The 26437-nt window shown below is 41.3% G+C and overlaps 1 long non-coding RNA gene across 2 annotated transcripts in view; it reads right to left on the bottom strand.

The window, feature by feature from the left end:
• Positions 1–16966, bottom strand: part of LOC147679567 (uncharacterized) — a 29238-nt gene extending 12272 nt beyond the window's left edge. For both annotated transcript variants that reach the window (XR_015300886.1, XR_015300885.1), the window contains exons 1-4: positions 16886–16966; positions 15741–15780; positions 8227–8287; positions 6795–7916 (exon numbers count right to left, since the gene is read on the bottom strand). This is a non-coding gene — a long non-coding RNA (uncharacterized LOC147679567). The remainder of the gene's footprint in view (positions 1–6794; positions 7917–8226; positions 8288–15740; positions 15781–16885) is intronic.
• Positions 16967–26437: the final 9471 nt, after the last annotated feature.

The following is a 26437-nucleotide window of genomic DNA, read 5'->3' as shown; positions in this document are numbered from 1 at the left end:
TTTCTAAACTGTAGTGCTGCACAGTGTCAAGAAGGTGACTCGTTGGTTTATTGTGAAACAACAATATAAATAAATGAAAGATTTGCTTGTTGACTGACACGTGACGATGAAGTGCTGCATGCCATTACTTGATTGGCATTGTGTTATGGCTTATCAATACTACCATGCATATTCAAAACAAAATAAAGAGCATTTTAGCCTAATGAATAACAAACCTTAGAAAATTATAAACATGTGCATATAAATCGTTATTCAATGAATTCATTAAAAGGCTAAATGTTTCGGGTGGTTGGTGTGCTACACTACAAGTATTAGGTGTACGTTAATGCGAAGTATGCACCGCAGTAAACAAGATCAGGGAATTTGCAGTGGATTTAAAAATTGCCACTTTTTCAAAGATACAAATGATTATTTGTTTTCTGTAGGTCTCGTGCAGCGCTTTATAGAGAAAGGATGTCCGGACAGAAGGTACCATAGCTCTGTCTTGTTTTCCTAAAACTTCAGTACATTTTCAATAAATACTATTAGGATGAATGTACTATAGTGCGTTATTTCATAGGCTGATGATTAAAATAAGCCCAGTGGGTGTTATGGGGCATCAAAGAATGGATCTACTTCCCACTATGAATCAGTGAAGATGACAATCCACATTCAATTATAGTTATATATGGCCTTAGTCTAGGCCCATCCGATCTGTTTATGTTTTAAATATATCCATGCTTGTGATTTGGAATTTCAGACACAACTAGCATCTTCACCCTTTCAGAATAGTAATATGACAAAAGACTTTCAACATGGAACGCATATGGTTGGTTAACTCAAACAATCCTCTCAGAACCTCCCTGTTCACACTGTGCTCATGATTGAATAGGACACAGTTGACAATTTACTGGGTTTTAGTGCTTTGAATCTCACTTGGACATTTTCCAAAACCCTCTCTTCTGCTTTGGTTCAGAAAAGGTTCGGAGGAATGCCCATTTGTTTATACTAAAAGAGTTATATTACTCTCAGAGTAGAAAACATTTGTTAACAATGATACACAACATTGAGACATTGTGGACAGAGGGCATTGGGGCCCCCTGTGAGAGGCCAGTTGGCCTGGGGTTAGTTGGTAGGGTGCCGTGTGCACTTTATCCGAGTTACTGTGATGCCTTATAGTATGCTAGTGAGGACTATTGAGTAATGTGATTTTTGATGGCGATACCTAATGTGTAAGGTGTTTATGCTAATGAGGTTTGGGCCTAATATGCCAATGCCTAATGTCATGCTATGATGTTTTGAGGGAGTACTTATTTGCGTACCGTGTTTATGCTTAGGAGGTTATTGCATAATGTGTTCATGCTGGTGAGGCCCATTGTGTAGTGTGTTTATGCTGATGAGGTTTGGGCCTAGTGTGGGTTTATGTCTAATGTGATATAATGCTTAGGTCATTATGGTACCAGTAGTTACTGGTTGTGTTTTGCATTTACTTACCTGCATTCTGATGGTTCTGACCGTGGCCTGATTTATCCGGTCCTGTATATAATCCCCTATGAATATTGCCCAGGCCAGTTGGAGCAGTGTAAATGTGCGATCATGTTTCTAATGTGTTTAAGACAATACAAAGGCTATTTTTTCTATAACCTTGTGTGGAGTTCCTTTTGTGGTATGCCTAGTGTGTTGCTAGAGTGTGCGTGTGTGTGTGTGTGTGTTTGTTGCACAAACGCTTTACACATTGCCTCTGGGATGAGCCTGACTGCTCGTGCCAAGCTACCAAGGGGGTGAGCAGGAGTTATCTTCAGCTTGTAACTCCCTTGCCCTGACCAGAGTGGTGGTGTCTGCCTGGCTTTGGCGCAAGCCTTAGCCAACCAAAAATCCCATTTCTAACACCTGCTATCTGAGCAGGCTCTGCTCCTGACCTCCTGAGAGCATAGGCCTTCACTCCTGGGGGTCAGAAGCCGGTGGTGGCAGGCTGGTCAGAACCAGTCAGCCAGCCAGCACACTACTGGTGGGTAGGTTTTCAGGGGGCACCTCTAAAGTGCACTCTGGGTGCATGTTTTAATAAATGCATCACTGGAATCAGTGAGTTTATTAATGCAAGATGTTTGATATCAAACATCTTTTATTTCATTGAAGCCATAATGTAGCTGGGGAACTCGTTTTTAACCAGTGTCCATCACATCTATTTCCAATGGCTTCCCTGGTCACTTGTACTGGCAGTAATTGAACTGGCCAGCACAGGGTCATATCTGACCACACATGTAGTATAGTGCATCCTGCCTTGAGACTGTAAGGCCTTCTGTAGGGGTGACTTACCTATACTGCATTTAGTATTTGCAGACACGGCACACAGGGCTGTGTGCCATGTTGTGTTTTCACTTTTGTCTGCACCAAGACATGCAGCTCGCAATGGCAGTCTGCATGGGGTTTTGGGAAGGGTCCCTTAGGGTGGCACAATTCATACTTAACCCCTTATAAACCCTCTTTGGTACCTAATGCCCTATGTATCAATGGTACCATGTACTGAGGATTTACAGTGGGTGCTAATGGTATTGCCAATTGGGGTACAATTGCACAGTTTAGGGAAAGTTATCTGACTCTGGGGACCTGGTAAACAGGAACCCAGTGCACTTTCTGTCAAAATTGCATCTAATACCAGACACAAAGTGAGAGTGACAATGTCAAAAAGGGGCACGTTCCTGCAGTGCGCCTGTACGTTTCTGATTGCAATACTACACAGACATTATACAAGCTTATTTCCTTTGGAGACTATGGAGAACACTGTTATTGATATTGAGTTTATACACATTGATTCAAGACAAAAAAATTAGTGTTTGGTGAATAACATTTTTTATAGTGTCTGGTGAATGTGATAGAATTCGTTTTTTTTTAAGTCTATGGTGTATAGTGCTTGAAGTACTTTTTTATCAATGTACATGTGTGCTGAAATGCCATACCACTAAATAGTAAAGCCATAGTGTATCCATCTGAAGTTCTCTTAACAATCATGATATGACATATGATTTGCCTTTCATTGCTGTAAAATGAGGTAATGCTGTGTCATATTGTGACCCTTCATTTTTGCATATTTATAGTGGCCACAGTTTGAGGCAGGATGATTAGCGACAGATTTTAGCATATTCAGTTATAGCAGGTTAAGCCCACTTTTAAAAGTAGTTGATGTAAGACCACTCAGGTTGCAAAGAACAACAGGTAGCTAATGCAAAAGACTACACAATTCCAAATTCTGTGTTAAGTGAATGTAAATAATATTGTGGTTAAGCATGAAGATGTGCAGAAGGGGTACTGAAATTCAATATGAATGAAATTAAAGCTATATTTCACATATCCCATGGATTGATTGAAATATAATACTTCCTTAGTATACATAGAGAAATGTCCTTCCATTTTATAACTCAAAAGACTCATGTTTTATTTAATTAATGCCACACTTGTTCTCCTGACACAAGTGTCATCTGTGCTCTTCCTATGCAACGTTTTAACACATCCCTTGTTTTTAAAAACAATTTACACTCATTATTTGAATGAGTGTAAGGATATTGGTATGCTCAACCAAATTGTCTGTGGCTCAGCGCATCTGACCATATATACTACAAACTAGACCTTGAATGTTTTGATCCATGTTTCTCTATCCCAACAGGGATAGGCTCTTTGTCGGCTGTTAGCAGTTATACATTTTCTGTGATGACTATATTCTGAAATTTTAATTTAAAATTATAAACTTCTTGCGCTTGAAATTAGCTGCTTCATATTTTACTCTACCCTACCTGTAAAGATATTCAGTTACTCCTAACTCATTTATGCAGCAGACAGGCTGACTTTCACCATTACGAAATGGCAGACACCTAAAATTTGGTGAATTATGACCAGTGATGTTTTCTGAGCCTCGCTTCTGCTGAATTAGAAATCTCCAGAGAACTGAGGCCTCATTCCTCACCGGAAGAACCCAGAAAGTCCGCCTCCCACCATTCAAATCAGAGGCCTCAGATGTCATCTGCGGCGTGCCACAAGGATCGTCACTCAGCCCCACCCTCTTCAACGTATACATGAGCCCCCTTGCGGCCATCGCTCGCCAACGCAATCTCAACATCATCTCCTACGCTGACGACACTCAACTGATCCTCTCACTCACCAAAGACCCTAACACCGCCAAAACCAACTTACACGAAGGAATGAAAGAAGTAGCCGAGTGGATGAAGCATAGCCGTCTGAAACTGAACTCAGACAAAACAGGCACCTCCCCCTCCGCCTGGGATGACTCTTGGTGGCCAGAGGCCCTTGGAAAAGCACCCATCCCGACGGACCATGCACGGAACCTGGGCGTCATCCTGGACTCCTCACTCTCGATGACCAGACAAGTCAACGCCGTTTCATCATCTTGCTACAACATCCTTCGCATGCTCAAAAAAACATTTCGCTGGATCCCCACCGAAACTAGAAAAACGGTCACCCACGCACTGGTCACGAGCCGCCTGGACTACGGAAACACCCTATACGCCGGTACAAACGCAAAACTCCAGAAAAAACTTCAACGCATCCAGAACGCTTCAGCCAGGCTCATACTAGACATCCCGCGTAAAGACCACATCCCTGGTCACCTGAAAAACCTCCACTGGCTCCCCGTTAACAAGAGGATCACTTTCCGCCTCCTAACCCACGCACACAAAGCACTTTACGAACTTGGACCCGAATGCCTCAACACACGACTGTCCTTCTACACCCCCCCCCCCGTCAACTGCGATCCTCCAACCAAGCCCTTGCCACTGTACCTCCCATCAACAAAACCACCATGGGAGGTAGATCCTTCTCCTACCTGGCAGCTAAAACCTGGAACTCACTTCCCACTCACCTTCGCCTTACTCAGAACCACCTAGCATTCCGAAAGCAACTTAAAACTTGGATATTCGACAAGTAATCCCCCCCCTGCCTCAAGCGCCTTGAGACCCTATGGGTATGTAGCGCGCTATATAAATCTCTTGACTTGACTTGACTATCATAGATTGGGTCAGGATTATACAAGATCTCACTCAGATGACCAGGGTATGAATAGTCCTTTAAGGAAAGCACTGTCCATCAATATACTGGTAATAGTTGTCACTTCTTAAAATATTTTACCTTAATCCTCAGTACAGAGATTGATAGTGGCATTCTTGACAGGAGAATTTTCCATCAGTATTGCCCCAATTGTGCATTTTGTTGTTATTATAGGAGCAACATATTTTTATTCAACAGGTTTGATGTCGATATTATTTAAATGACTTGCGTCTACACTATGTATTGAGTATATATTTAAGGAACCAGTTGCTCAAACAGTGTTATAAACAAAGATAATCATAATATTCGAATAAGATATGATGAAAGCCAATTGAGCAATGTGAGTGTTAGCAGGGACTGATGTGGCACAAGATATGTGGAGATTTAACGTGGATCGTGAAGGTTCATCCACAAGATGCAATTAGCAATTAGTATATTAGAAAGTTAGAAATGTTTCAAAGAAATGGCAAGCTAGAAGGAGCATGAGATTAGCACAGAGTGGAGGGGTCCATTGTCCTCTAGCTGAATAATCATGTGTTGCTCTCCGGAAGTCTTGGATCAAATCCAAGAAGCAATCACGCTGATAATATCTATTTCCTGTAACTGTATACCACTATAATGGGTAGTAAATAATGTTCAATGCTCTATTTGCTTTGTGCTTACCAGCATAATTTAAGACCATTAAAAAGTCAGCAGTCTTCCAATGGTTTGCAAAGAATACTCAGCTCTTGTATTTTGTAACACTAAATGTCGAAAAGCTAAGTCAAAGCGGCTCATGCAGACACCTATAATGTAGGAGACACGCTGCTTTTGAATCTGAAGACAAGAAAACATTTTTGTATATGGTTTTTGTTGTAGGTAAGTCCAACAGCTGTTAAACTCTTATGGAAATAGGAATATATTTTTATATAATGTTTCTGGTTTTGTTAGAAGACATTATCATTGGAGGTTTGCGTGTCCAGATACTATGCATTCTTAGACATAAATAAAGACAATTGTATGATGTGACAGGTTGTTCCATGATGGTCTTTTACTGGCATCAAATGATGCTTTTAATTGCTCATTACTGTTGCCTGCTGCCATACATTCTATCAAAAGAACATCAGCATCACCCTACACAGTGGCATTGTCAACTGCAGGTATCATCTGGTTGGTGGTTTTCAAAGAGCTATAGGTACATCCACATTTTGATGCATCTAATTTTCAAAAAGTAAAGAACAGTATGGACTGAGAGATGGGTGACCAAAACTGGTTTCTTAATCACAGATGTCTATGGCTATATATTATGATGCCATAGTATAATATATACAAAAGTATGTTATAATAACATGAAGTAAATTAGTATAATGTATAAACCTGGTGCTACACTAGGTTCTTGTATTCATCCAACCTGTTTATAAGATTGCCTTAACATACAAACTGTGCACAACAATGTATCTTTACTTCATATTGTCAAAAATTAGTTCATGTGTTCAGAGGAGAAAGTTCAAATACATCAATAACACATTAAAACAAACAGGCAGTCTTACTAAGTTATTGACGAATATATGAAAAATACGACAGATGAACAACCCACATTGGGGTTATTAATTATATGAGCACATTGGGGTTATTAATTATATGAGTTAGTCAGTGCGCTGATTAATAATATTACTAGTAATTTCATTTAGTACTGGCATAGTACGTGAAATGTCTTTAATAAATTAAAACACTTTGAATATACATTGTTGCACCATAAAATGCACCTATGTATGCCTTACCTGATAGCATATGAAATGACAATCACTATCACAAGCCTGTCCTTCCCAGCTATATAAGCCCATGATTTAGATTGTTATCCACTTCTGCATCTCATCGGAAGGAAGAAGCTGAGGGAAAGAAAGAAAACAAAGCAACAAACGCAGCAAGAGCAGCACATGCAACATATTCTGTTTTATATTAAAATAAATGTGAGAGTGTTCTACCGACAGTCAAAATATGTAAAAGTAGTTATACTTTCTGTGTAGCAAAGTCACCTGGTATTTATCTTGCACAAAGCAAAAGCACTTTTAGTTCATGTTGGAAGATACCAACCAGACCAATTTAGACTATATAAATATGAAGAAAGATACTGGCATCCCTAAATTGCCTTTGTATAAAGCCTTACGTTAACATTGGCAAACACAAATCTCCATCAAATACTATGGGCAGGGATTTCGAAATAACACAATCAAGACAAGAAGCAAGAGCTGGAGGAGATGATTATAAATAGTTGCAATACTCCAACCTTGATGCCAGTTTCACCGAAGAACCATAGAGGAACGAGAGTAAAAGAGTATGAACTATCTCAACAACCATTTCTTGCCTTTCCCACCGACAATTCTCACCTGCATAATGCCACCACAGTTTTCATATTTTAAGCATCACTAAATCAAGAGTTGGTGAATTTTGAAATACACAACACCAAATTATTCTAGCCAACATTTAACAAAATTCTGGAATCTGGAACTCTGGTTTGCTAGAGTGAAATATAAACAATTTTAAATCTTAGATAATGAACTCAAATGCTAAAGTAGTCTAGACCATCACAGGTGTGTTCTAGATCAGCAGCACATACTATTTTGTCCCTTGTTAATGGGACATTCTGAATTATTCAACAAGTTACAACTCTTAGGAATTGTTGCTGCAGGAATTTATTGCTGTATTATATTGCAAGCAGATGCCAATCTGTATTGAGCATTTGAGTGTCTTTATGGTTTTGGGGCACAACTTCTTTCCTTGATCACCAATCTACGATAAGTAGGTGTACCTTCATGGGCGCAGAAATACAATCTGAATCAAGCACTTGGCTGTTAATCAGAATAGTTGCTGCCTTCCTTCTGTGTCTTGTGTATCTAACAGATCTGAATAAAAAATGGAGACTTGATTATTAACACACATAGCATCTCCAATAGACTGTGATCCACAAACTACAAGGATCAGTAAATTGATGATGATTTCACAAACTATTATACAGTACTGTCTATAGATGTAAAGAGGTTTTGTTTGCATATTTCATTATTCTCGGCTATGCCGACTCAATATATGTGCCAAATATATACTAAAGCCAGTATAAACAAAATACTGAGCACCTACTTGTTCAGTTTCCTCTGTTTGTCAAACTGAAGCACAAACTTGGTATTCAATTTAAGGATAAGGAATAATTTCCCTTACCATATCACGTGTTGTTTGCAAGATTCTCAATTGAACAATTTCCTGAAGCGCACAGCATTTTCTAAGGAGCAAACAAGATATTTTCATGTAACATTCCTTGATTTTCCAAATCTCATTTCATGCATGATTTGATAAAATATTAGTACAGGATAAAATTATGAGGGCAGAGTCACATATCTACATTTACACATATGTAAGGATAATTTTTCTCTGTGCAAATGTGTGGATGCATATTGCACACAGTGCCAAATTTGCAATGCGTACCTGTTTGTAGGAGAGGCAAGCTGTCCATGCAAGGGATGTGCAACCTATTGCAGCCCAGCACTCTCTGAATGCTAAAGTAGCAGAGGCACACCAACAGCTTTAATATTTATTGACTCCCATGACTCTTATCATGGCACGGAAAATGGTTGGCTAAGGTAGGCGGTCCATCACCCACTACCCTCTTGAGACTGGTAATACATTTCCCAGAAGTCACCTTAAAGTGCACATGAGGAAATGAGTAGAATTGTATTTCTATCTCTATTATAGGCATAGAAATGGAATTCAGTACAATCGCACGTCTTGCATGACTCCTGGTTTATTTGTGTCTACAATATAAATGTATACCTTGTCCACAACACATGTTGTTCTCTTCCAAGCCTGGGCTTACAAATAAGAAGGAAAAAGGGAGTTAATGCAGCGATTGGTGCATCATACTGTACAGGTGACCCTGGTTCTGTGCATTGGTATTTTTTATTCCACCCTCAGCATACATTCCGCAAATTCTAAAACTACGTGAGGGACGAACTTACATGTCTTATAGGACAAAAGCAGTGCCCAACAGACTGGGATCTGTGATGAAAATGACTGAGAAACTGAGCCTACCCTGGCGCTAGGAAATCCCATATCCAATAGGCAGCGGCCAACACTGATGATTCCTCTATAGCCCTGTTTACTCGACACTTGAAATTAGACTTTGATTTCAGTATTGATGTCAATCCAGAAGTCACAATTCTTACGAATTTAGAATCCTAGTTCTTTTTTGGATGGTGTTGTTTCGAGTTTCAGAGATTTTGACGAGTTCACAGCTCCTAGGGCTCTAACCCACTGTGCTATCCTCCTTTGAATTAAAGGCCACTGAGAGTTTAGAACAGAGGTCACATCCATCATAATACACTTGACACATTTGTAATATTCAGTCTGATATCTATAGTTATTCAGAGCCGGAAATCATAGTAAACACCAAAGGCCTAAATGATTTCAGTAATTACAAATGCCTTGTGACTACTGGTTCATTGGATTACAGTGTCTTTGGACTCCAATTTTATTTGGACTATAGTGCCGTACAGTGTAACTTCTGAAAAAAAAATTAAGGGACATATCTCCACTCCCCAAAGTGCTAGGGCCTTTTTATAATTTAGTGTTGTGGACAATTTTAACACCCCTGCTTCAGTAATAGCTTTGCAAAACAATTATTATTTTAAATAGCAATAGCTGTATCAGGACTAATTTATCGAGTGTGATTATTGGGCCATGCTGCCTTTCACTTCCAAATCTATTACCCCTTCCTGGAGAAACTTTGAGAGCTGAAGCTAGCTATACCTGGAGAGCCATATTAACAAACTAACCAACTTTACAATCTATTGGCAGTGCTTTAAGTCTTGAGGCCCCATGATGCCAGTGGTAACCGATAATACCATCACAGAAACTCACCATAAACCAATGATTTCTCTAAGAACCAGAGTAAAGGCCTCACAGCAACTGCACAGTGCAGTAGAGGGCAGGCAGTGGAATTGTTCCTTTCCTCTGACTGATTTTATTATGTAAATGTTGGTATACGCGTCCCACGATACTTAACGTTTTAAGTGAGAAAAAAATGATAAAAACAATAAATAAATGATTACTGAACCAATAAATGTAAAACATAATACTGATACCAACATTGGGCAATTAATGTTAAACTTTCAAACATACTAACAAATAAAATGTATTCTATCACTTTTTCAAAATAGTTATTTAATTCTGGTATGTCTATACCATTAAACTAGCTTTGATTTTTTTGTGAGAATAGGTTTGAGAGTACAACAGCTTGAAAAGCATAGATTAGGGTGTCAGGTGTCACTACCTTATTGTCCTAACCTAATTACTGTGGGGTTTTAATGGTTGGGAGAACCAAATGAATGTGTTGCTTGTTGTGACATAGACCTTTGGTAAGGGCGTGTGTGAATCACTCCCTTTGTCTTGATCCTGTGATGTGCAATAAAACCTAGCAAGGTTTTTATAAATGTTCTTTGTTTGAGTAAGGACTGTCTACTATGAAGTATTCAGTACTGTTATATTAAAATGATACAGGATTGTTTTTAGCTTTTTAAATCTTTTTCTTTTTTTGAGGGGCATATGTTTACAATAAAAACAAATGTAACCATAGCACCAGCTTGTCATGGCCCAGACTAATTACGCTTGCCAATACTTGTTTTAACTTGCAAAAGTATACTAAAAAATAAGCTGTCTTCTTGCTACCATTATTACTTTTCTTAAACTGTTTTACTTTCTACTGGTGTGTCTAATATATTATAATAACCTTTCAGTCTTTGTGAGCCAGCTTTCAGAATATGATAGCTTGGAAATCAGCGATTAGAATTGTCAGGCAACATTAACTTACTAAACTAATTGGGATAACGTAATGAATGCACTGTATGCTAGGATATTGGTGCTTGATAAGGCCAGTTTGCTACGTGTCCGTATCCATGGTTGGATTTTTAAAATGCACTACCAACTTGAAATTGTCAGCAGGGAAATAAGTGATAGAGGTAGTGATTTTCTAAATGAATGAGTGATTGTTGAATGGGTAATTGGCACTAATAAAGCATTGGGAGTGCAAACTGCGAATTCTATGGCCACATCCCATCTGAGGAAAAGCCATGAAGGGTCAAAGATTCTTTAGAAGGCAGATTGCACTGCTTCGCAGAGGACTTGCGAAGAAAGTTTCAGAATTACGCAAATCCTAAAAAATACATCATATTGATATAGTGTTCAACATGAGAATCTAAGCGCTGCATAAAAAGGAAAAGGAACATGGATTTGACGTTTTCCTAGTCATTCAGGTTTTTACAATTCTCCACAAAGCTTGTCAGTACAAAGTCTATAAAATTCGAATACCCACTGTAAGTATACAACGCGTTTGCCCTTTCAGAACTCTTTGAGAATGAAAGGCATTGATATGGAAATTTTGCATTCTTCTGTAGTAAACAGGTGGGTCCGAAAATGCCAGCCTGAGTACAATGCAAGCAAAACTTTCAGGCTTTCACTTCAGTTAATAATAAGTTGCCACGTGTGTCAACCGAGAAACTCCCGTGTTCAGGCGAACTCAATACTCTGATGCCCAGTAGGTAAAATGGAAATAAGCATTTTCTAAATCAGCACTTGTGACTAAACAATTTAATATATACACCAGTATTTCGTTGAATAGGGGGTGTGTAGGATAAATGCATGTGGTTGCAAGCAGTTTACGCAAAGAGGGGGCATAATTTTGCGTAGTTCAGCAGTTTTTGAAATGTAAGAAATAATCATGTTGGCCCTGTGCGGATGCGGTCTTACTCCAGGATAAAATGCATTGGTTAGATAACGATGGTAGATGGTATGTGAAATGTTTGTGGTACGTAACAAACTATGTCCCTCTGAATGTGCTTGCGTGCAGCCACCTTCCTGATAGGAGAGAATCTAGCACAATGGCATGAGCATCCTCTCAAGACTGCTGTTCAGGAGAGACTTACACAGATGTTCCCCTTTCTTAAGTCGAGAACACAAGAGCCATTAAATTGGATGATAAAATGCTTATTATATACCTATATAGAGACAAATGTATTTCTAGTTAGTCCTATATGAATAGAAGTTATTATCGTGCCAATATTAGCTGAAAATATTTGACATGGCACATGGCTACAAGGCCATGGCGTAAAATTCTGCTTAGCTTGTTTTTCCCACTCCGCGTAGCCAGTGGAGTTCTGAAAAACTTGAGTAGAACATCTACTTGAGAGGAAGAAAGAAGCAGCGCCCTCTTGTGCTGTGCATGGTGCCATTCGTGCTGATTTTCCAGTGCGGAACAATCTAAAAACTCCTCCCAGGCCAAAGAGAGAGTGAGGTGCATTGCGGAGCACCTTACTCCCCCTTAGAGTTACATTTTGCACCATGTAAATCAAATACATATACTTACTCCTCTTAAGCAAATTTCAAAAATACCTATGAAATATCCTCAAAGCTATATTTTTGGTGCTGGTTCTTCCTCTAAACTGGCATGAAACACAGGGAACTAATTCTGTTTTACCACAGGTGCCAACAATTGACTGGTAAATGGCTATTTTTGTACCACATCCATGCGTTCCTGTCTCCTGATACAGGACACGTGAGGACAGCAACAGATAAGATGCTACTGGGAAACGAATCGACATATAGCGGCATAAAGAACAGAAATAGTTGCAGTTCGTGTTGCCGTGGGAAAAGCCATCATCTTCCTGCCTGCTGGACTATTACTGAAATTTACAGAGACAGAGAAGCAATTCAAAGAAAATAATCTCCATCTAGGTGGGTCAGTTCTGATGTTGATGCTGAGACTGATCGGCTTAGCAGGTCTTCTAGAAGGCTCTCGGCTATTCTTCTACCAGGAATGTACCATCAAAGGGATACAAGGCATAATATTTCTTGAAGAAAGCGACTTTTCAAACCATTTCTGAACATCTCACGTCATATCCTGTTGAGCTAAATATTCTAAAGGCATGTGTGGTCTCAGTGGCACTAAATCAGTGAAGATGAAGTGTCCTCCGCTTAAATAGATAATATCAATATGGGTTTAACAGTTGTCCCCATAAAGACTCAATACAATTGTATTTAGTGCTGGAGCATAAATAGACAGAGATGATAGATAGTTAGATAGATAGATAGATAGATAGATAGATAGATAGATAGATAGATAGATAGATAGATAGATAGATAGATAGATAGATAGATAGATAGATAGATAGATAGATAGATAGATAGATAGATAGATAGATAGATAATGCAACTTTAATCAATCAAGAAGCTAAAATAGATATTTATAAAACAGGTATGATGCATTGATGCAATCTACGTGAGGAGGTGAGGGTGCTTTCGAAATATGGGCTGACCCCTGTTTTTTTCTGGCTTGTCGATGAAGAGTTCAATAGTCACTTAAGAGGGAAATTGTCCTGGCATTCTGTCTGCAATGAGCTGCCAGGGATCAGCTGACGTGACTCGGAACCACAAGACCAGGACTCCAGTTCCCAGGGGACTTCTTCCTTATAGGCATGGTCGGAGAAGAAACTCTCATTCCTGCTAATAGGGTCCCTGGTGACTGGGGTAAGGCCTCATCTCAGATTCACGCATTGTGGGCTTCAGCACAAAGCCCTGGCTGTCAACCTTGCACAGTGGCTAGAAAATACATATTGGCAGCAGTTCACACCGGATAGAAATACTTGCATTTGACAATCTCTTACCCATGAAGTGTAATTCAAAGAGTTACCTTTTCACACCGAGAACTATGCTATTGGAAACCATGCTGTTCCTGTCTCTCATATTTTGCTGATGCAAACCAATTAAAGGTGCAACTGCAGACATTTACATATCGTTATGATGAATAATGCATTCGTCAAATTGGATACGTAAATTCATTTATTTGGTGTTGGCTTTCCTCTTCTTGATGGGTGTCAAATTGCTGCTATCTTTAAAACAATGAATATTTATAATATACCAGCTCTCACATATGCTGCCCAAAAATAAGACTACATAGTTAAGCATTGTAAGAGCTCATAGCTTGCTTCTAAGCAACCCAGTGGCCACAAATACAAGAACCAAGGCCCTGGTAGATGATGTGCTTTGCCCAGGTTTACACATGGTCAAGCTAGAAAGCCATAACCAGAACCTGGGATTTGGATGTTAATGTTCTGTAAGCTTCCCATAATAAACCACATTGAGTTCCACGAATGTCAAATGTAGCAGTCTCAATGTTTAAATATCTAGCAACATGGAGAGTGCTAGAGACACATCCTAAAGCTCAAATGCTTTCAGATTGCATCAGCCAGAATTCAGTTGTTAATTGAGGAGAAATATACGAAGTGCTTGTTTAGATTAAACAATAAAAATATAAAATACAGTTAAGTGACCTTTGATGCTTTAGTAGATCTATTTTTTGGAAATGTATAAAGCACAATATTTTAAAAGAAGAAATACATAACTCTAGATCTCATGCCATTTGAAATGTAAGAGGTCATGAGCTAAAAGGGGATGTTTGATATGCCTTCTATTTTTCATTAAAAAAGGGTAGTTTGAAGTGGAGGGAGGCAGGTGAGAGGATGTTGAGTGGTGCTATAGGATGAAAGGTACTAGTAACCCTTACTTTGGTGTTTTGTGTGACCTTTATTTTGCTGAAGCTTGATGAACCTCTCATGATAATGTACTGCTTTTAAACTTGTATAGTTCTCTATTGATTATAAATATTGGGGCTGCTTTGTCAGATGACCAGAGTTATTTCACATATCAGGGTGTGCACAATTGGTGTATAGGTTAAGATCCAAGGGACATTTTTGTAATTATTGTTTTTTGATAGAATTGAAATGACCACACATTGAATGTAAATGGAGCAGGCACAATGCAGTTGTAGGCTAATGCACGTCATGCATAGTACTTCTCAGACACTGCCGGCTGAGGCGCGTGTGCCCAGAAATAAAGCAGCAATAGTCGATCTGTAAAGAGAGAGATACCGTTTTTGGGTGAGGAACAATTATGTCTACTCTGCGCCACTTCTAGCTGGAGTGCTCAAGTGCATCTTTGAACATTGTCTGCTCTGGGTGACGACGCGAGGTCTGGAGGTGGCTTGAACAGCAGCCCAGTCAGACACCCCAATCATCATCCGGTTTGAAAGAAGCCTGCCTGCTTTCTTTTTCTCCTAAGTCTGAATTTGTGTGACACCACCCATTTCACAGACACCAGTGTCAGTCACAGCCAGCGAAGCCCCTCTTCGTGTGACCACCCTGACTAGTGCATGGATGTGGGAAACAAAATTCCATTATGTATTTCTCGTTAATAACACCACATAACTGTAACAAAACATTAAACATGCGAGCGTGTTCCCCGTGTCGCCATTAACTAATGAAGGTTAATATAGGTACCTGTGACTCAAACATTGATTACAGTCACTTCGTTGCATTTGTACATGCATCTCTTTTAAAAATAAAACAGCAGCATTTGCTTTCTTTGAATTAAACAAAATAAGTAACCATGAAGATATTTTCTCGAAGCGTTGTAATATTTGACATTTCTATATTTTATGCCAGAACTGGAAAGTCTAGAGGAAAGCACGCATGGTGTGCCTGCATTTTTCCGCGTTTGTGCCGTTTACTACGTATTTATCAATCACTGTAAGAAAATGGAGGTGTTGTAACTAAAGGGAGGGGGAGGGGCGGCTCCTCTAATGACAGTTCCATCTCAGTTTATAGCAGCAGAAGCACTCTTTCATTTACCTGCCTCCTGGATTAGCTTCACACGGGCACACATCTGTTTCTGCAAAACAAAATGCCAAAGAATGGTTCAGTAGTTAATAATGGAGTGAAATTGGGTGTTTCGTAAAATGGTGCCGTCTTGTGTGTGCATCAGAGTTTCCCTGGCTTCAACACATCTCTGCTATTGTTAGGAGTGGGGGAGGGGGCGCCTGATGGACTGCACTTCCTAACTGCAATTAAAAGGGAAACTAAAGGGGGGATTATCAAAATCCAGATCTCATAAATCTGAAGATAAGACTGTAAGCCTTTAGCACATCATGTGAAGCACATTATGCAGTCTTTATGCATCCAGATCCGTTTATTTATTGTCCTAAACATGTACTTTTAACAATATCATATATTAAAGAATATAATGCCTTTAACCAGCTTCAACTATCACCTTTAGTCACTACCCAAACCTATCCTAGCAATACCCACCCCCTCCTTTTGCAAAAGTACAGGTCGTCGCATGCACTGATGATACTTTAGACTTTTAAGAAAAAAGAATAGAAAATGCTGCTTTTTTAAATACGTGACATTGTCAAATGCATTATTTTAATAGCAAACACAAAAATGTGTTCCTGCAATGGAAGCCAAAAAGCGTGTCCTGAAATTAACTGTTTCACTCAATGGGGGGGGGGGGGCTGCGTGAACAGTGGCCTCTACCTGCATGAAGGCAGCCTTTTTTTAATTTTAATTACATTTCTTTTTTCTATTTAGAACGGTGTGGAAAACGATCAGAGTACACATAAAAGAAAAAAAATACATTTATTACTTCATGTCCTACGTGTCCCTGGTTTTTACCAGCTTTATATGGCAGCCATTTCTTCTGGCGTTTTTTGAAGATGGAAACACTGTTTATTGTAAAGAAACGGGACTGTGACACTGCGGTGCAACGCTCGCATCATGTCCGCTATCACTGCTCCAGTCGGCTGATAAGGGGCAGCTCCCCCTTCTTTCGCTTAATTGCTGTTTTCTTGCCACCCTCAGCTAAGTTACAATACACCGGTAACATTAAACCACCGTACACAGCATTTCTGTCGCGATACCCTGCTGTTAAATACACACATTGAATACACAGCAATTTAAACACAGGAAAGCGAATGGGAGGAAAGGCGCATCCTTACCTGGTTCGTTCGGGAGAGGGATGCTCGCAGCCCTGGCTGCAGCGAGGTGTGCTGGCAGCTCCTTTGTGCTGAAGACTCTCTGGGTGCGAAAGCAGTGGGCGATGAAGAGGAGAAAAAAAGAGGGCGGACTTCAAGCCCCGCCCCTTTCTTGGGACCGACCCTCCCTCCGAGAGCCGAGGCGAGGGCCGGACCTTTCTGTGTGCTTGTCGAGCACAGAAACAATCTGCTGCCGCTTCAATTAAATTTTAATGCTCAGAAAAAAGTCACCTTCATTCTGCCCCCGAGCTTATGTTATGTAATGAAGCGCGCGCATCCCACTCAGAGAAGGGGGGCCGTTTGTTTACCTGCCGGGGGATGGGGACCCGAGACGGACGTGTGCCACATACAATGAGGAGGTTTTTCGGACGCACACAAAGCCCGGTGCTCTCCAGGGCCGGCTCGGGCCATTGCTTGACAATCAGAAGTAATTAGGGTCGGCGTGAATGAAGGGGGATGACTGAAAAGCTCCGAATGATCAACCCATCTGTACATTGTTGAATGGACTGTGTCGAAAACCAGCTGCTGGCTTATCCAACAAAGGCGGCGCTCGCCATTCTTCACCTTCTGCTGGAGCCTGGAGTTAAGTGCCATCTGCGCTGCCATGGCAACTGGGTTTAAACTAAACGCAGGGTCATTTAAATATGGGAGGCTACTACTGTTGGCACCATTTGACACTTTCAATAGCCATCGGGGCGTAGGTTCTAGTCTTCAACATAAGGACAAACTATTTATGCAGATGCCTTTATGCAGATGGTCTGGCCCCTATGCATGTATTAAGCGAAGCAGACAAGTAATGCAGTCAAAATCACAATATTTGCATTCGGAAAACTATAACAGGGTGCACATGCTGGCAGCAAATGTGATTATTTTTAAGCAACACGGAATCTGTGGTCCATTCTAAAGAACAGAAAGCCCTATCTGGCGTCTCAAAGAAGTGCTAAGAGTCTAGAGAAAAGGAGAGGATGAAAGGATATAGTAATTCTCTCTAAAGCAGGACAGGTTGGCCTTTCCTTTGCCAATCCGCAGCCTACATTTTAGTGCATGCAGCCTCAATTTTCAGCGATTTTTACGAGGATTATATGCAAAGTCGAAAACCTGAAATCGTTCATTATTTTCCCTAATTGCATTTATTTTGCTTGCAATGTTACTGCTTATGGTTTATTATAAACCTCTCAACACAAAGCTGTGTGAAAACATGCAGCTTTCGTTATGCAATTTGCAGAAAATAGTAGAGCACTATATTTATAAAGCGTCATGCTCCAATGGTGTCATTAGCCAAGCTTGTTACGTAGTAAGTATGCCATGTTTGGCTAACACTAAACAAGACTTAGTATTTCACATGGCACCTAGGGTTTCGTATTCAAGTCAAACCCTTGATTTCATGTGGTGGCCCCCCGCCCTAGGCAGCGCACCCAAACCAACAGACCACGCACGCAACCTGGGCTTCATCCTGGACTCCTCCCTCTCCATGACCAGACAAGTCAACGGCGTCTCCTCATCGTGCTTCAACATCCTGCGCATGCTACGTAAGATCTTCCGGTGGATCCCCACCGAGACCAGGAAGACGGTCACCCAGGCCCTCGTCACCAGCCGTCTGGACTACGGCAACTTCCTCTATGCCGGAACAACGGCCAAACTCCAGAAGAGACTCCAGCGGATCCAGAACGCCTCAGCACGACTCATCCTGGATTTCCCCCGTCGCAGCCACATCTCCGGACACCTGAGAGACCTGCACTGGCTCCCGGTCAACAAGAGAATCACCTTCCGACTCCTCACCCACGCACACAAAGCCCTGCACAACCAAGGCCCAGGATACCTCAACAGCCGCCTCAACTTCTACGCTCCCAAACGCCAGCTCCGATCGACCGGCCACGCCCTTGCCGCCGTCCCCCGCATCCGAAGAGCCACCACAGGGGGACGGACCTTCTCCTACCTCGCCGCCAAGACATGGAACTCCCTACCGACCCACCTCCGCCTGACCCAGGACCACCTCGCCTTCAGGAAGCAACTCAAGACCTGGCTGTTCGAGCAGTAGCGGACCCCCCTCCCCTAGCGCCTTGAGACCCTCTGGATGAGTAGTGCGCTATATAAATGATATGATTGATTGATTGATTGATTGATTTGTGTGGAATCCTAGGGGTGTCTGTGCTGTTTCTTCACCATTATGCTTCCTCGTAGAATTTATCAGGGAGTTGGTGTAGAGGTGGGCGAGCCAACAAAATTAACAGGGAGGTATAGAGCCTGAGCTGAAAAAAGAGTCTGGCTTGGCTCTTAGAGGCCTTGCACAAACCAAGCCCTAAAACAATTTGCTATGTAAATCATACTACAAACATCACATAAAATATAATAAAGCTTCTTCAAAATTCAAAAAAGTTTATTTTTTAGCAAGTGGAAGCTTTGACATTGATACGTCATATTATGGCAGTACACTGAGAAGTACTTATTAAAACTGATAATTTTTAAACATGAGCTATTAATGAACTAAGAAGGCAAGTCAGTTGTCATGTAAACCTTGTACATAGCCCAGATTATTATAGAACAACGTTACTGACTATTAAACACAATAGGTTTTTCTGAACTCACATATTTAAAAGAGTTTTCATAATTGATGGTGAAATAAAATATTTGTCAAACATCACACAATTTGAGTGAGGAAGCCGCAATTTATCTAGGTATTCTGATTTCACTTAGTAAAAATCAGACACTAAATGGGTATCTATTTGTGTTGGACATGGCTGCTTCTTAGGGGATTTTGCTTAAACATTTAGCTTTTTCTGCTCCTGGTTTTTGCGGATTTTCTTTTCATGGGAATACGACTCAGGCACTTTCTCAATGTAATGCAATAATAAAGCATGCACACCCTTCCTACCCATGCTAGGAAGTGGTGCTTATTTGGTTGGTTTAGGTGTTGTACATGTGAGCACCCTGTAAAAAGGTACACCAGAGCAAGTACTACACTGACTGATGGAGGGACGCAGCACTGATTATGTCACTCACCAGAATAGCCTTTGAAATATGTATCAAGCCTGCCATTGCAGACCAGTAAGTGTGCAGTTGTGGCTATGCTCAGGTTGGCATGTCCAACTCATTAGCCAACCCTGAGTAGCCTTCCATTAACACTAGAGCACCCCTAGGGTAAGCCCTGTGCGGTGAAGCAAGTGGTTGGTGAAAGGCAGGGCAGGTACATGTGTGTTCCCTGCCCGAGTAGTGAAGAACCCCCATGTGGGTTTTTCCTACCTAGTCGAACAGCTCTTCAAATGGTACAACGCCACGGTTTTGCATAATCTCTTTTAGTGGCCTTAGGGCTCTGGGCACCTTTCCACTGAAAATGCGGTGTGAAAGTTTGCACGTCCTTCCTACACGTTAGGAAATGGTGCTTAGCTGATGTTTTTAAACATGCCTCAATCCTGCCAATCCTGGCATGTGGGTACGCACTTGCACCCATGATGTTTTTAAACATGTGTCAAGCATGCACAATTGCACTTATGATAAGGTTGGCCTTTCTAAACCCCTGGCCAATCCTAAGGGGACCTTCCACTATCAGTAGGGTGCCCCTGGGTCAGTCTTAAGGGATGAAGAAAGTGAGATTGGAAAGACAGGGCAGGTACACATGTGTGTTCCCTGCCCAGTTGGTGAAGAATACCCATGTGTGTCTTCATTACCGATGAGGTTTGCACTTCCCATAGGTGAACATGGGCGAATGGTTGAAATTACTTCAAGCTGCAATAGTGGCTTACATTGGAGCAGCCTCATAATGTCTCCTATCATTGGATTCACAACGACAACCACTCTCCTGTGATGATGAGGGATTCATCATTAATAGCTTAGAATATTAATAGCTTAGAAATGCCACTTCTAGTAAGTGTGTATTTCTCCTCTCTGAAACTCTTTGTGGGCCTTTTAGTCTGACTCCAGTCCACACTGGAGGCCAGGGGATTACATCTCTGCCATCCTCAGAGACTGCTATAAACATTGGGCTTGCAACTGGAATGACTGACTTCTGCCATTTGCCTAACTGGTTGGTTTGAAGGAAGAAGTTTTGACACTTGGCCTCTGGGAGCCACATCATGGCCCCACTAAAGATTAAGATCTGCATTCCATGGTCCCATGGCAGACAGAACTGACATTTAGGGGAGACATCGATGGTTCAAAGGGAAACCCTCTTAACCACCCCATTCTTCAAAGGCAGTCTACAGTATAGCCACTGGTGCCATACTTCAGCAGGGTAGAGATACACTTATGGGGATGTGGGACCGGAGACCCTGGAATTGTGTGGTGCACACTTCCAGAGAAATCTGTTGAGTACAAGAAGGATTACTGCCATTGGAAGGGACCGTGCACCCTTCCGGAATAGTGGCTGGCCTGGGCTGACCTGCTGCAGTGTGGCACCCTGAAGTGTGCTCTCCAAAGGCTTGTTGGCTTGCCCCCTGTTCTCTTGTGGATGTCTCAGGAACATCAAACACTTCCTGCAAGGGACCCACACCATCTACTTGTCAGACCTAGAGAGCTGTGCCCTCTTAAGTTCCCTCATTTACTGCTGCATCTCAAGTAGTAATACCAAACAAAATGCCAATACTGCCAAATGGTTCAAAACACCTATTTCATTTCGTGCATATGAACAAAACTATATGCAAGAGAGAGTTTTATCATTGCGTTAATCCATTTAAATTTGCATTTTATTTACAAGTTTTTTTCTTTTTTTAAAAGACACTACTATCTGTCTTAGTTATGTCATTTCGGACCCTTGTTTGTCAACATTGGGGGAATAATATTCCTTTAGACCAGGATATTTTGTTTGCAACACCGAATATGACTCGATGAGAATGCGTCGACGCGTTTCGGAAGCTTAAGCTGATAATGGCTTCCTTCTTCAGGACAGACTCTATATGTTTTCTCCACTGAATTGTATCATACCATTGCAGTTGCGTTGTATGGAAAAATCTACTGAATGCGTAGTATTCCTGTAGTGGCCGCCTCTAAGGTTCGCGGACTCCCACGGTCCTCTCAGTATGTAGGAGGTTGTTGTATCAAATCAGGTCTTTTTAGTAGTTTTTTTAGATATGATGTTATCCTCACATTCCGATAAAAACAACACTCTGCCTCGAAAACGGGGGTCCTTTCACACAGCTCGGTGATATTATGCTTGTGGCTGCTTGAACGTGAATGCTAGCTCTTCGTTGTATCGGAGATAACAACGATCTGTTTCAAACACCGGGGGTCCTTTCACGCAGCCGGATAATTTAATGCCACTACGCGAGCGGTGATCGGACAGACGCCGACGTTTTGCAGCCCGGGAAAGATTGCCGTGCGTATCCAATAGCCACGTGCATTAAATTAAACTACTAAAAAGACCTGATTTGATACAACAACCTCCTACATACTGAGAGGACCGTGGGAGTCGGCGAACCTTAGAGGCGGCCACTACAGGAATACTACGCATTCAGTAGATTTTTCCATACAACGCAACTGCAATGGTATGATACAATTCAGTGGAGAAAACATATAGTCTGTCCTGAAGAAGGAAGCCATTATCAGCTTAAGCTTCCGAAACGCGTCGACGCATTCTCATCGAGTCATATTCGGCGTTGCCAACAAAATAACCTGGTCTAAAGGAATATTATTCCCCCAATGTTGACAAACAAGGGTCCGAAATGACATAACTAAGACAGATAGTAGTGTCTTTTAAAAAAAAAAAAAAAAAATTCTCCACATCCACATTAGGTGGTTTTACTTGTGTAATTTGTGTTTTTAACTTGGAATTCATATGTTTTTATTTATAATAAATTGTATACTTTTTAAAAAAAATAGATTGTTTGTGTTCCTTTCTGGTAAGTGTTCTCTCATCCAACGAAATGCAAGGCACATGAATGGTGTGAATTGAGTTTGTCGTTTTGAGTCCTGATTTAGAAGCAGGAAATAATACCTCCCATAGGGAAAACCTTTTGGCTTTACTTTGCAGTATATTGGTGCTCCATTTCCCTAAGGGTTATCACGAGCCCCTCTCTTTCATTTTTACCTATTTACGAACCCATTAATTGAACAAATATTGCCCTTAGTCCACTTCTGCTCTGCATACTGTGGGTGAACTTACCAAGTAGTGGCCAAAGCTCCATTTGTTTACTGCTGCCTATTTAGCAATGCTACCTTCCTTTACTTTCTTCTCTAAGACTCTGACTAGGTGTGACTCTGGCCACAATCAGCCTAGAATCAGTGAGCCAGATTTTATTTATCTCCAGCCTGTGGGTGTTTGGTAGTCGGGGTGAGGTTAATGGTGGAAGAGGGCTTGGGCCGCGGGGTCTGGATTTGCATTATCAACTGATCTGCCGGATATCATTTGCACCACATTAAGGTGCTGTGTGCCAGTGTGCTCCATATGGATATGCCTGATATCCATGGCACTGAGACACTGTGAGTGTGCGGGAGTGACTACCTGTGATTAATTGTAATACTTAACAAGCAGGGCCTTTTTGTGGCAACGTTTAGCACGCCATAAGTGATGGAGGGGTAAAATAGGATCTTTCCCAAGTGTGCATATCACTGATGTCATTTTAACACAGTTGGGCCTAGTACTGCTAGTGATATTTCTGAATCTGATTTATGCTCAGAAATATATGATGTTCATGTTGTGTTAGTTAATGTGTGTATCAAATACAAACCTTATCTACATACACCATGTGTGACGTCTCTTTTGTGGCCCTCAGTGTATTTATTGTGTGAGAGTGCTGTGCCAATGCTTTAAGCATTGCTTCTGTGATAAGCCTGACTACTTAGTGCCAAGCTACCCATGGGTGAGCCCAGGTTATACAGTGAGTGTATTTACCCTCCCCTGATGGGAGTGATAGATTCTGCCTGGCTAGGGCCTCACCTCAGCCAACCAGAGTGTGCCAGCTTCTTCAATTTATCTTTCCTTTTTTAATGTTAACACTGTATTTTTTACTGCTTTGTGCATTTTTCTAAAGTTTTAATGTAGTGAAAACTCGACCCGAAAGTATTAGTACTTTACATGAGCACCAGCTAATTCGCGCAAAGTCACATTATTCTTTTGTAGGAATAGGGAGATTAAGTGAAGTGTCTGGATTCACAGAATGTTGAGCCGACAGTAAGAAGTGAATCAGGTTCTCATGTTCCAAAGTCATCAGATCTGGCCATACAGTAACATCCAGGGTAGCGTGAGGACAGCAGGCAGACACCTTATGAATACTCGGCTCGTTATGGACTTGAGGTTACAACAGGACCTTAGACTGAGCCTGAGCCAGGCTTCAGGCTTGAAAATGGCTCTAACTATCAGTGGCTCTCCCCGTTCTAAGTTAATGGTATGGAACACAGAGGGATGTTGCACTGCACTCGCCTGAACTTTAGGAAGAAAATCTTTTTTACACCAAGAATGATTAGCGCTGCTATTTGCTCCACTTCTTTTCTATGGATAGCAATGATTTGTGTTTTTCAGAAGCTCACTAACAGTACATCAGGAAATCTTCTATGAGTTTAGAAGAAGGGAGAGTAAATTGTTTATAGGAAGATAATGCTTTTGTCATCAGTAGGAAAATACTTTTTGCATAAAGTTACAGATTAATGTGGAACATATTTTGAAAAACTGTGCTGAATCAATTTGTAAACCTTTGTTTTAATCATCCTGTATTCATGAACTGTACAGAGAATTTACCTAATAGCAGGCAATTATAGGAAAAATCATTTGGCATCACATTATTAGTTTGCAAGAATCTATATGCTTTACTATAGAAATACAGGTAGAGGATTAACTGATCCATTGAGCATGCAGAGCACTGCCTTATAATAGAAGGGATTTCAAGAAATAGCTTCAAGGTTCGTATAACAAAGAATGGTCCTGCACTATGCAGGTGTAGGCACACCAGTCCCTTGAAAATGAGGAAATACCTAATAGCCTTTCCCATTAGCTAATTGAGGAACGTACACAGTTGTATTACAAGTGCATTGTATACTATGGCACTTGTGAAAGTAAAACTTCAGATGGGGTAGAACCTGGTTTCTGTAGCTGATACACAGACCATCACACCTGGCTTAAAATTGCACTGGGTGCCAGGCTCTTCCCTGGGTTCTCCCTGGGTCTCCCCCACTCTCCGGGCCGAGAGGGAGGCAGGCACGGCCAATGCTTGGGAACGGAAGTCTGAACCAGGCACTCTCAGCAGGTACTCTCATTTCAGGCTGATCCCTGCAGCACCTGCCCCGACTCAGACATGGTTGGTGCTGGCATGCCAATGCAGAGTGTCTCAGCAGGGTCGGTTTGTTGATCTGACAGGTCAGTCGGTCCGGGAGAGGAGGGGAGACAGGGGAACCTAGAGAGAAGCCTGGCACACAAGGGCACCGGAGGAGTGGAGCAGGCAGGCAGTAGGACCAAACCAGGTGCCAAGCCTGTTTTATCTCCTCTACTTGTGACATGGCTACATTCTTTAGAGATATGGATTGGGCAGTACTTGATAAAGGAGGATTTTGATCGCAGTATTACTTTGTGATCAATGATGAAGTCCTGTTGAATTGACAAAATGTGTTGGCTGGGCTCAGAAAACAACTTTTGAAGAATAACATTCTATACAATACATATTCGCTCCAATGACCTCAATAGACTGGATGGAGAAGAGATACACACATGTATTTTTAATGGACTCATTTTTTGATATTTTGTTAATGTAGGATGTCTTTATTCTTTGGATGCTCCCCTTTACAGTGCAATTATTTTGGATACTGTAAACGGAGTCTTGCGGCATTGGGACCCCAGGGGTGGAAGCATACTTTTTGCTTACTATATTGAAATACTCACTTGTGTGGTATTTCTGTGCCATTACTGCTCAATTGTGTTTAGCATCTCTACTCCTCCTGCTGTCATGTCAAAGAGCCCACCAGGCGAGAAAATACGCTCCAAAAGGAGATACACCAGGGCTCAACATCTTATCAGGGGTATCACACCCAGCCACAAAACTGCTTCACTGCAAGGCAGCTTGAGCATGTGTGGAAGGTGACAGGTCCCTCAAAAGGAAGAGATCAAAGGAAGGAGGATGACCTCAGGAATCATTCCTTCAACTTAGATGTCTCTTACCAGGCTCTTTCTGTGTATGACAAATCTGTACATGTGTTGTAAAGATGTATATTGGTCCCCATTCTTACAAAACCTAGAATATAGATCGTTGTGTACCTCAAAATAGAAAGTACAGACCCTTTCTGAAAAAAAAGATTTTCTTATGAATCTATGGGCTAATTTGTTCTGGTCTGCATCTGGTGAACTGTGTCCCCCTGAAAGTAAGTATAGGAGTTTGCCCCCACCAGCAAAGGTCCACAAGACTTTCCAGTATCGAATCAGTTAGCTGGGAAGTGCCTAACTGGTCAGCTGCATGTTGTGGCACCATGTCACCTTCCAAATACCGAAAAGCAAGAGTATAGCTCCCTATAAAGCATGCAGAAAGCAGGCAGTCCATGTGCACTCTATTTTAACCTCAGCTGCAGTAATCCTTTCATGCTACCATCTGTTGCTCCCTTAGA

The sequence above is a fragment of the Lissotriton vulgaris genome, chromosome 11 (assembly GCF_964263255.1).
Source record: "Lissotriton vulgaris chromosome 11, aLisVul1.2, whole genome shotgun sequence".
Classification (NCBI taxonomy): Eukaryota; Metazoa; Chordata; class Amphibia; order Caudata; family Salamandridae; genus Lissotriton; species Lissotriton vulgaris.
The sequence above is the reverse complement of the archived record's forward strand: the minus strand, read 5'-3'. Positions and strand labels throughout refer to the sequence as shown.